Raw genomic sequence first — 12,456 nt, 5'->3', positions numbered from 1 at the left:
AAATGATTAATTTATTATTTTCCAATATACAAATAATAAAACCTCATTATCTATAAATAATAAAGGGATAAGTATAGAAAAAAGTATTTTGTATTTTACTTTTAACAATTTGAAATATGATTTTTTTAAGACAAAATTGAGATATATGGTTAAAAATTGGGATAAAAAGAAGTATTTCCACCATTAAAAAGTGTCGATTGACAAGGAATTAGACATTTCCATTTTGATTAACCATCATTGTCATATTTCTCGTATTTGATAATACGACTTTAGAGCTTAATAACTAGAAATATCATTGTTTGACCGTTAAATTAATTTTATCATATCAATGACTTCTTACACCGTAATTTAATAATTAAATAATGAAATTAGAAGTTGTTAAACTCTAAAATCATATTATCAAACATAGATAACTTGATAATAATGACTGCTCATAATAAAAATGGTTGAATCCTTATAAATCAAAACTTTTTAACAATGGAATATTTTTTTTGTTATAATATGTCTCTTTATTTGAAAGAACTATATACTAAAAATTATATCTTTTTCTATCTAAAAAAATTACATAGTAAAAATTATAATAATGAATGTGAAGATTCGAATTTGAGAAAATCTTTCTTCTTTTTTAAACTTTTGGTCGAAGATAGAGAAGGAATTATAATTAAATTATATGAAACCAAATTTTTTAATAAATTCTAAGATATCTTCAAAGCATTATAATTAAATTATATGAAACCAATTTTAGCTATTAATATTTTCATAAAATTATTATTATTATTATTATTAATAACCTATAATCAATTGTACCGATTATTTTTATTTTAATATCATTAAAAATTAAATTACCAATATATGGAAATTTTCAATAAATTTTTAAATTTATTCCCTGAACATGTCAAAAGTAATATGATTACCAATTATATAACTTAAGTTATTTAAAACAACAAAATATTATATGACTTGAAGTTTATTTACATACAAATTCTTTCTGTAAACTTGATAAACATTTATTAAGTTTATATATCATATATTTAATAATAATATTATCTTGTAAAATTTAAAATTGTTGAGCATGATATAGTATAAATTATATAATAATATTAAAATGTACAAAATTTACATACAAAACTTTTGTTACGGAGCATTAAATTAATACTTTGAGAATTCTTCAATAATTATATAATTTATTTTATTTAATTAACACAATTTTAAAATATGAAAAGTAATAGCGTGCTTTCAATGTGGAGAGTTAATTGAAGACTAAGCTAATAATGAAGAATACGTCAAAGCATCTCTCAAGTCATGGAAGTCTAGAAATAGGCAAGGATCCCCTAGTGAGTAAATACTACCCAATAAATCAATCAAATAAAAACAAGGATCCCCTAGTGAGTAAATTCCACCCAATAAATCAATCAAATAAAAACAGACTCAGAGTTTATAGACTTTATTTTTATCTTTTACTTTGATTAGAAAACTATCAGTAGATTAGACAACAATTCTTAGATTAGAGAAACAATTCTTAGTTTATCTAAGCAATCCTCATCTTTAATTTACAGTGCGTTTAAAAGCTCTCAAGTGATCCTCAACATTCAATTACATCCTGTAAATCAGTTACTTTATGTAATCAAATCCTTGAAGTTTTCCAGTTACTGTTTCAATATTTATTTATTGCAATTAAATTTCTTAATTTTACATCATCGCTTTTAGCTTATAGTAATTTAGCTTTATTCCTTAAGTTCCATTTTACATGCCCAACTCATTAATTATATGTCTATAGCTCAATTTCACACCCTTAGCTCATTATTAGCTTAATTTTTAGCTCATTAATTAATTGTGCATGTTGATTTAGCAAAACTATTTCAGCTTAGCTAAGAACTTAAAGTAATCTAGATCCTTTTGTTACCTACACAATTATATATATTAGAAGTCAAACGGTCACACATTTTATATTTATTGCATCCATTCAATTATTTGAGGTAATCAGCCTCTAACACGCTCATCAATATATCACATGTTTTGGCACGCCTAGTGGAACATATCTCACACAATGCTTCCACACTCTTTTTTTATTTTATTTTTTGTGAATTCCCGACTTATGGCTCCAAAGACCAAAAGTGTTTTGAAAAATGTAACCGTGTCTCAAGATGTAGAGGGTGCACCTATAACAGTAGGGCACAATATTCATGTTGCCCACCCAATAGAACAAATCAAATAAAGAAGGGAGAGGAGCCAAATCCTCAACATCCTCGCTCTCAAAGTAAGGAAGTTTACCAAAATCCACAAGGATTTGATGTTACAAATCCAAGTAATAGTTTTCTCTCATTTTTTAGTGCTGCGAATCCTATTGCTTACTTCGATATTCTTGAAGGTCTAAGGAAGTAGAGTGAGGAAGTACTCAAGATTGTGGGAGAACACACTAGATGCCTCGATGAAGATTTTGCATAGTTGCATAGAAGGTATAACGAGAATCTAGTAGCACCAATTCACCATATTAATTCCTCAATTGGGTTCGTCCACAGGCACCATTGACTTCTTTCGCCAACTCTACAACGCGTTGAGGAAGTTCTTGTTATCAGACTTACTAGACACCATGGCAAGGAACTCGGGAGCCAATCCTCAAGGGATTCCTTCACTGTGAATTAAATCTAAAGGTAGACTGAGGAATGTATCAGCCTCCTCAACACTAAGAAGAAAATCCAGGACTTGTAGTACTTCATCGCAGACTGGCAGCTAATTTAGAAGGCCTCTGGTTCCTTAACAATTCTATGGTGCAACCAATGCCAACAATTAGCCTTACTTGTATGAGGCAGAGACTAACCCTTAAGGAACTCTATACACTTGAATGAATAGAGGAAACATTCCTCAAATGAAATTTCCTCAAACTTACTTTAATGCAATTGCAGTGAGGGAAGTGGTATAGGAACTTTATGCACCTAGGACGTCTTCAATTTCAAAAGCCATATCTTGACTATATTAACCATGATAATCCTTACCCGAGGGGTTATCGTAGTCTAGATTTTCCTTTATTTACAAGTGATGACGGGAAGTCAAATTTAGAACACATTGCCAGATTCACAATCTAGTATGGAGAATTGGCAAACTTTGAGAACTTCTATAACTTCAAGCTAAGGCTTTTTCTAAATTCACTTACTACGACTACCTTTACTTGGTATGCCATACTACCAAGTAATTCAATTTGTAGCTAGCAGAAGATGGAGAGACAATTCCACACTTAATTCTTCAGAGAAGAACTAGAAATTTGCATAGCAGATTTGTCTAGGATTACTCAAAGGTTAGGAAATACTACGGATTTGTTCATTGCACTGTTCAAAAAGATGAGGAACCAATGTAATAATTTCTTAGGGTCTAGAAATTAAATTGAGAAAGAAATTTCAAGGAATGGAATTTTGTGATTTTTATGAATTAGCCACTGAAGTGTCTAAATATGAGGAACTGTTGAGGGAAGACAATCAGAGGAGGAAAGCATCCAGGGGTCCCTACTATTAAAAATTCAATACATATGACATAGCCATGGTTGACATAACCTCCTCAGGATCTTGTCTTTGTCCATTACTCATGAAAAATAGTCTAAACCTATAAAAGAAGAATTTTACCACTAATGGTCAAACACAGTACATATTTGACATAGAAAAGACCGAGCGAATCTTTAACTTCCTCATGAAGGAAAACTTCATCACTATTCTTACTGATCACAAAATTCCGACTGAGGAAGAGCTATAATGCAAGGATTATTGTAAGTATCACGACTTATGGATTCGTCCTACTAATGCTTATTGGAGTTTTAGGAAAGTGATACAAGACAACATTAACCATAAAGTCCTTAAATTCTTAGAGAAAGAATCCATGATGATAGACCATGATCCATTCCCGCTTATGGCTTCTATTAATTCTACCGTTTTTGATTTAAGATCAATCCTTAATGGAAAAGGCAGGAAGTGGATTAAGGTGAGGAAGTCAATTGCTCAGGATTTACCTAAAGCTAAGTAACCAAACTCTAAGAAAGTGTTTTATAGAAGCTGGGTGCCTAAAAAACTGGTAACTCAAGTTAAGCAAAATGCTTAGGATTTCCAAATTCCGTAGAGATGATGAAGTAAGTACATGAAGGAGTATGTGGAGCACATCAGTTAAGAATAAAAATGAGATGGCTGATAAGGAGATATGGCTACTACTGGCCATCGATCTTGAAAGACTGTATTAGTTATTCCAAAGGTTGTAGGCATTATCAGAGGTATGAAAATATGAAAAGAGTGCCTGCAATAAATCTATATTCCATAGTCAAGCCTTGGCTATTTAGAGGTTGGGCTATGGACCTCATTGGAAAAATTTATCCTGCCTTTTCTAAAGGCCATTATTTCATCATAGTGGCCGCAAATTATTGCACTAAATGGGTGGAGGTGGTTCTAGTGAAGAAGGTTGATCACAAGGACATAATTTGGCTCATCTAGGAAACCTTAATCTATATATTTGGAATTCCTCAATCTATTGCAACAGATCAAGGAACAATGTCCACAGGAGATGAGATGAGGGAATTCGCTAAGGATTATGGAATTAAGATTGGGGGTATCGAACAACTGAGCGAACATCGACTAGACAGACTCTATACTTTTTGTTTATGAGACTGAAGTGGTCTTGCCAGTTGAGTTGGAGCTGAAGTCCTTAAGAGTTATATTGGATGCAGAAATACTATAATATTAATGGGCTGAGAGAGATATCAACAGTTGGCTTTGGTTGATAAAAGAAGGATGAAAGCCCTATATCACATGTAGTTGTACTAAAAACAGATAGCTAGGCATTCAATAAGAAAGTGAAGAGGGGGAGAATCAGAGCCGGAGATTTAGTGTTGAAACACACAAAACCTACCATATTTGACCCAAGAGGAAAATTCAAGTCTAATTGGGAAGGCCCATACTTAGTGAAGAAAATCCTATCTAAGAATGCCGCTAAGATCTCAAATCTGGAAGGAAACGAGTTCCCCGAGCCAATCAACCTAGACCGTCTCAAGAAATACTACGTATAAAAAATAAAAAATAAAATAGAAAAATAACCTGCTGATTCAAAAATCCAAAAAGGTCTGGTCAGGCAAAAATCAAGGCAGAGATGTAATACCCGGAATTTTTTCTTTAATAATGATAATATAAATAATAATTAATAAACGAGTTTTTATTTAAATTAATTTTACTTTATTTTTATTTGGTTTAATTGGAATGATTTAAATGGAATTTTAATGCTAGACAAATGAGGGAATTATTTTCTATATCCAATTAGTTTAATTTTTAAGAAATTAATTAAGTTCTTTGGGAATAAATTTCATTTTTGGTCATCCAATATTTTTTCCAAATATATATATAAATTAAAATTCTATACTTGAGAATTATGGAAGAATTAGTAAAGGATATTTTATAAAAGAATTATTGGGGAACAGAGCATTTTAATTAGCTAATGGTGTTAAATTTTAATTGAAAAATATTTAGCAATTGATTAATTAAATTAATTGTGTGGTAGGATTAAATTAGAAATTTAATTTGGAATAAGGAATAAAAGTATAATTTTATTAATATAGGGTTTTAATAAAAATTTGTATGTTTGGTATTTTTATAATTAAAAATTTCGGCAAGGGCTTATTGGTAATTTTACATTTAAAAGTAAGGGTAAATATATAATTGTATATTTTTAATAATTATAATTGGCCAAAATTAAATAGTTAGGGGCTTAATTGAAAACTAAAGTAAAAATTAAGGGTTAATTGGAAATTTTGCTGGATGAAATTGTTAGTAATTAAAAAATTGAGAGGCTAAATGGTAAAGAGGAAAAGTTCAGGGACTAATTATCGATAAGGAAAGAGAAAAAAGAAAAGGAAAAGAAGAAGGAGAAGAAAGAGAGAGAGGGGGGACGTCGGCTTCCATGGTCGACAGGGGAGGCGTTCGTCTAGGGCTCGGCGAAGAGTCTAGAATTTCTAAATAGTTAAAAATATAAAAGTATAAATTATTTATAATAGGCCCGATAGAGAAGGAAATCGGGTTGTCAAACGCAGGATTGCGAAAAACCTAACTGTCACCTGAAAAATTAAAATTGAGACTGTCAGCCTCGAGAGTGAGTTAAAATCATATAATCCTATATCAATTACAATCTCCTTAATATATATTCATTAAATCATAATAACATGTCATATTATAATACAACACGTGTCATCCCATAATTCAGAAAAAATACAATTGAAATACTTATGGGACGAGTGCCTCAACAGAACCCTAATCCCAATACTAGTAGCCTTTCGGCTCTTTTATTCCAATAGATCTAGCGCTCAGAGAGCAAAACTCAACTAGGGTCCTTAAATCCAGTCTGGAAACATAATTCCCAAATAAACCGGCGCCCAGAGAGCAACGCTCGACTAGGGACCTTCCTTCGGCAGTCAAGCTTCAACAGCCCAGAGAGTTATACTCGACTAGGGCAAGACCTAAAAATAACCTTTACTACCTGTCTCTGATTATTACCGGTGTGCACGCGATCCTGATGCAATATTCAGGTGGTAATGTTCTACTGTTGCCTCATCCCAATATCACAATTATAACATATATAATAATTATAAATAGTATAATCATAAGCAAACACAATTTATTCATTAACATATTGAGAATTAAAATTTGGTAGTCTCGGGTGTAGCAAACATGCAAATTATGTATAATAATAATAATAATAATAATAATAATAATAATAATAATAATAATATTAAAATAACATTAAATATGATATCAATAATAAGGAAAATAAATTTACTAATAATAATGCTAATAATATTCGTGATAATTATCAATAAAATGAAATTACTCATAATAACGATAATAATAATTATTAATCAATTAACATCACATTTAATTTAGACATGACAAAGGTACAGTTGATTATATGACTTTAACTTACAGTTCTGCCACGCTCTGCAGTTTGCTCCTACGCTTTGGGTGGAACTAGCTGGATGAGCAGATTATCTGTTCACGAAAATACTCAGTTAATAAGATAATCTTAATTTTCCCTAGGGCCTAGACTCCTAGATTAGACTCTAAGAAAATTCAAACTCGGAAATTCTACCGAATATTCGACAGAACCTTCTCCAAAATATGGACATTTACCTTCCGTATAACGGGTCCAGAACCTGCTAGAAACACTTCAAATATCCTGCAATTAATTAATGAGAATCGGACCACCAAAACTACATAATTTTTTCCAACTCTACAAGATACCACAGATCACAATTACCTCATAGACGGTCCGAAATAATATTTATTTCTACAACCAACCTACACAAGATTTTTTGGCATTTAAACCAATTCAACACAACCACATCTACCACAAAACAACACAATAATTAATCATACCAATTAATTGTATTATTTATATTTAAGTCACAATTAATTAAATATAATTAAATTAAATTATCTATAATTGATAATTAATAACAATAATATTTTCTAAAATTATAAAATAATTTTTAAGGTCCAAATAAAATTATACCGAGTTGAAAATCTAAAATTCTATGCGTCGAAAAATACCGGGGTCCGAAAACTGGTACTGCCAACGGTGTTGGAATTTGAATCCGGAAATGCCTACACAAAGCTTGAGTTTCGGGGAGTTCGAAAATGCAAGAGTTTTTGCTGAAAACTCATCGGAAGCCGTTGAATCGAGGCCGGAAAAGGTACTGCTTCAGTGAGGCTTCACCGAGGCTGCCGGCGATTGAGAACAACGAGGAAAGCTTGGCTTGGGGGTTTTCAATGGTGAGGAGCTTGATTCCAGTGTCAGATTAGTGAAAGGGCAGCGACAAGTGGCTAGTTCGGTGGTGGCAGCTCCTCCTTCCTGTGTTGACATCAGCAGCGACAGGGAAGAGGGAAGAAAAAGGAGAATGGCGCGGTGAGGGAAGGGAGGGAATAAGGCGACGGTGGCAGCAGTTGGAAGTGGGAAGCAACAAGGCGGAGGGAAAGGAGAAAGGAAGAATAAGAAGAAGAAAAAGAAGAAAAAGTTGGGGGGAGGGAAAGAAAAAGAAAAGTTCTTTCTTTTCTCTTTTTTTTATAATATTATTTATTTATTTATTAATATTTATTTATTTATTGTACTATAGTATTACACAATCGAATAAGAATTTATAGGGCCTTTAAGGATGGCATAGAACTCTTTGATCAAGGGGCATAGCTCTTGCCCATTGAATCTAAAAACATGGTCTCTTGGACACCAAAAGTTAACAGCAAAATGAAGAAATCTATAATCAAGCTTGGTGTATTACATGACTTTGAAGGATGAAGAATGAAATTTTCCAAGTTTGATCCAATCATCACCAGTTAGGGTTTTGAGAAGGGCTTGTAGGCTTTTGGCACTCTTTTAGGACATCTTTCAACTTTTGAAGATGAAAATCATGTATAGGGAAGTTTGAGGGGTGCATGTGCATTTATGGGCCTCAATCGTGCATGGGCAACCGCAGAGCTGAATTAGCTTAGCACACAGCCGATCGGCTGAACACACTACCAAATCGGCTGTGTGACATCATCATGTGCTTTTCAGCTTTTTCCGAAGGCTTTTTAGGTATTTTCTCGCTCCCTAGTTATGTGTAAGCCCAAAAAGTGCAATATAAAGGAGAAATTTAAAGCAAGTAAAGGGATTTTAACACCGAAAGCATGAAATTTTCATATATATTGGAAAGATTTGAAGTTTATAAAAGGAAAAAATAGCAAAAGAGTGAAAGAGTGAAACTACAAGTAATATAAGAAAAATCAAAAGTCAGGGTTCTCTCCCAAATCTCCAATCCCATCGTCTGAATCAATGTCTATCCCTTGAGTTTGTAAGGGTAGACAACTGTAGCGTCAGAGTATTGACCTTGCATCGGTGAACATCAATTTGACGTTGCCAGTCGTCCACTTGCCCTTGCAAGCTCTCATGGTCTTTGTGAGGAAAACCCAAAAGAGATTAGTTGTTATACGTGCATACATGCATACATATTGCACTTTATAATACATTTTTTTTCTTATCCGCCAGTGCTTGTCAAGGATAAAGAATCACCTTCTCGCAGCACCGACAAATTGGTGTATATGCTCAAATTGGTATTTCTGAACCTGTGTGATTACTACTATGTGTTACTAGCTTTTCAGGAAAAGAAACGTGAAAATGCAAAGGAGAATGTTACTTATGTGGGTATAGGTACTTGGAGTAAACATGCTAAAGGTATCAGATAAGGATCCGTGGCCCAATTATAAGAGGCATTGAGAGCTATCTTTCGTTGCTAGATTAATGACCATGAAGTCAAAGAACCACATGCCGGATGTGTGAATTGATGAAAAAGATAGTGCCTCAAATAATATGGTGACTAATAACTTTACAATATTAAGAAATTACTTCATAATATGGGTCTATCGGTAGAAAAGATGGTCTGAGCTAAAAAGTCAATAAACTAAAAAAAAGACTAAATTGAGCCGGATGACAAAATTAATGGCTATATTGAAATTTATTCCTAAATTCTTACATGAGATGGGAATATAAAAAAAAAGTACAATATTTTTAATTTTTACATTGATACATTAACATATGTTACCATAATATATAATCCTTATTTTACAATTATTACTTAGCTCTTTGGAGTGTATTTATGTAAATAATTTTAATTTATTAATATTATTTTTTTATATTATTTGATATTGTAATTTGTTTTCTTAACTAGCTAAACATATTTGAGTTTAGTAGTATATATATGAAATTGAGTTGACTTTATTACATCATATTATAAATTAGATATATATGTTTTATAAATAAAAATTTCTATATATTCTTTAACTTAAAATTATTATTTTTTATTTTCTATAACCGCAAATCAACATATCAAATAACATACAAAAATATAATGATAAATATATAATAAAAAATATCTTAAAAGATATACTTCAATTATAAATGAAATGAAAATTAATATTACTAATTTTAGAATCCCGTGCACATATATAATAAAGCTAATATATATAAAGCTATTATATACTTTATATTACGAATGTAATAATAATGTTTCAAATGCAATATGTGTGACGAATGAAGACAAATATATACCTCTTGTTAATATTTTTATTTTTAAATAATTATTATTCCATTTCTTTCTGTTCATGCAAACAACCGTAAGACAATTGCTTTAATAATTATTTGTTATGTCAATAAATATAAAAAATTAAAATGTCTTCTTTCTCCATTAAGGAATCTTTCATTCCTTTTTCCAGCTCGTTATTGCATTCCTATCTAAGAAATAATGTATTAGTAAATAAAAAAGAGAAAGAAAAAAACCTATTGTTTAGTTTCTTATTTTATTCTTCAATCTCTTTTTACACATTATTTTCTAAAAAATTTATTTATTAATTGATTTTCACATAATTGATAATTTTTTTTTAAATTAAAGAATATTAGAAAAGCTTCATTCCCATTGCCAAGGGGAAAATCCAGTAATTTACAAATATATAAATCCCCACGCATATTGACTTTATAGTATTACAATGTGTTGGTATTTATGTGATATTAGAATATTTCTTGTAGTGGATCAAGTATCTGGAATGATAATAAGAATTATTTTATAGTACATAGCCCAACCTTGAGCCGTATAGTGTTATTTTTAACTGAATCACATATGAGCATAAAATTGTTTTCCTACGCTTATTAAAATCAAGAATAAGAAGAAGACAGTAAATGTGTTTTATTTTTCTCTAACTATTTAACTACGTACCATAAGAAAACAAACATTCTTAGAAAGATGTTAACATTAAAAATAAAAAATAACGATGTCATTTCGTTATATCCAAGTAAATGTGTTTGAGAACAACCGGGATTACGATATCTCGATAACTCAATTGCAGCAAGTGACCACTTGTAGGCATGACTTCCACAATAGATGGGCCGCCGAGATTCTAATGTAAATATTCAGACACCTTCACCGGAACCGCCGGATCCATGGTGCTCTGTATTATATGGACCGGTTTTGTCATCATGGATAGGATATGTCTAGCATCAGATTGGAATATCACCTTAGCTAAATTTAAGGCTATATCAAACCTCATTGTTGAATAGGGTTCGAGAGAATTCTTGCACATATATGGATTCCATGTCACCACCTACTATCATTGGTGCGAATCTTGAGCACCATGATTTGTAATTGGAACTCATTCCTTCAAACATCTGGTCCAGGTCTTCTTTCTGGAACCCTCCATTATAATCTATATCATTTTAATAACCTGATGTAGAACAATTAAAATATTTGAAATTTAAAAGATAAATATTTGTCATTTTAGAAATATAGTAAGCAAATTCAGCTAGATAATTTTAATGGTAAGAAAACATCTTGAGATTTAATTCTTAACCGTTCTAAGATATGAGATCAATAAAAAATTATTTTGTAATTTTATGGTTGAACTAACTTCCGACTCATAACCATGTAGTCAAAAATCAATTATTATGAACTTGAAACTTTTAGATTTTTGCCATTTTTGATAAATATTTGTCAAAGAAGAAAATAAAGCAAGATAAGCTAATAGAACTTTACCGTGGAGTAAAAGAGAGCATGACGAGTTTAGAGAAGAGATCCGAGCGATAAATGAAAGCAATAGCACCAACCATACTCAAAATTGAGTGACCGATAAAAATACAAGATTTGACCTGTAATTCTTCTAAAATAGCAAGCTATACTCGAATATCTTTCAAAATTATAATATTCTGGATTAGTAGTACCAGCACCCATATTATCATATAAAACTACGGTATGATCTTCAATAAGGTATGGTACCAAATACTTTCAAATAGATTGGTCGGTGCCAAAACCATGGGAGAGGACGATAACTTGCTCTCCTGAGCCTAAAACCTTAACATTGTGTGCTTCTGCCACTATTCCCATATTGGTTTCTCGACTAACTTGTTCATCTACCTGCATAATGAGCTTTTATAGTATTTAATAACTATTTTGGGAGCCCACCAAAGGATAAACATGAAGGAACTCACTTCAAGAATGAGATGTAGACAAATTACAAAATTTGCCTTCCCATGTGCCTTGGGAAGCATCAGCATTATAAAGACAAAATTCTAAATCAAATATAATTATGTTGTTCATTGTCGCTAGCTCATCTATCCATTGTCATGGTCTTTTGAATTGGTTGTCTAAGGTATGTGGCAAGAATCATAGTTATCAAACCAGGCTCGGTCTAGTCGGTTGAATTGTGAGTCATATTTGATTCGATCAGCTCTAAGAATTTATTTTAACACTAATTTATTCTAAAATCGACAATATGATCAAAATACAGATGAGTCACTAATAAAAATATTTAAATATTATAATCTAGGATTCAAACTTTTAATCTTCAAATTAGAATAAAGAAGATATAACTAAGTAACATTATTAATTTTGTTTTGAAATATCTATTTTACATATTTATTTTT

The 12,456-nt window shown here is 31.3% G+C and overlaps 1 pseudogene; it reads right to left on the bottom strand.

The window, feature by feature from the left end:
• Positions 1 to 10,709: 10,709 nt before the first annotated feature.
• On the bottom strand, positions 10,710 to 11,932 carry LOC8272204 (annotated as a pseudogene).
• Positions 11,933 to 12,456: the final 524 nt, after the last annotated feature.

This window comes from Ricinus communis, chromosome 5 (genome assembly GCF_019578655.1).
Source record: "Ricinus communis isolate WT05 ecotype wild-type chromosome 5, ASM1957865v1, whole genome shotgun sequence".
NCBI lineage: Eukaryota > Viridiplantae > Streptophyta > Magnoliopsida > Malpighiales > Euphorbiaceae > Ricinus > Ricinus communis.
The sequence above is the reverse complement of the archived record's forward strand: the minus strand, read 5'-3'. Positions and strand labels throughout refer to the sequence as shown.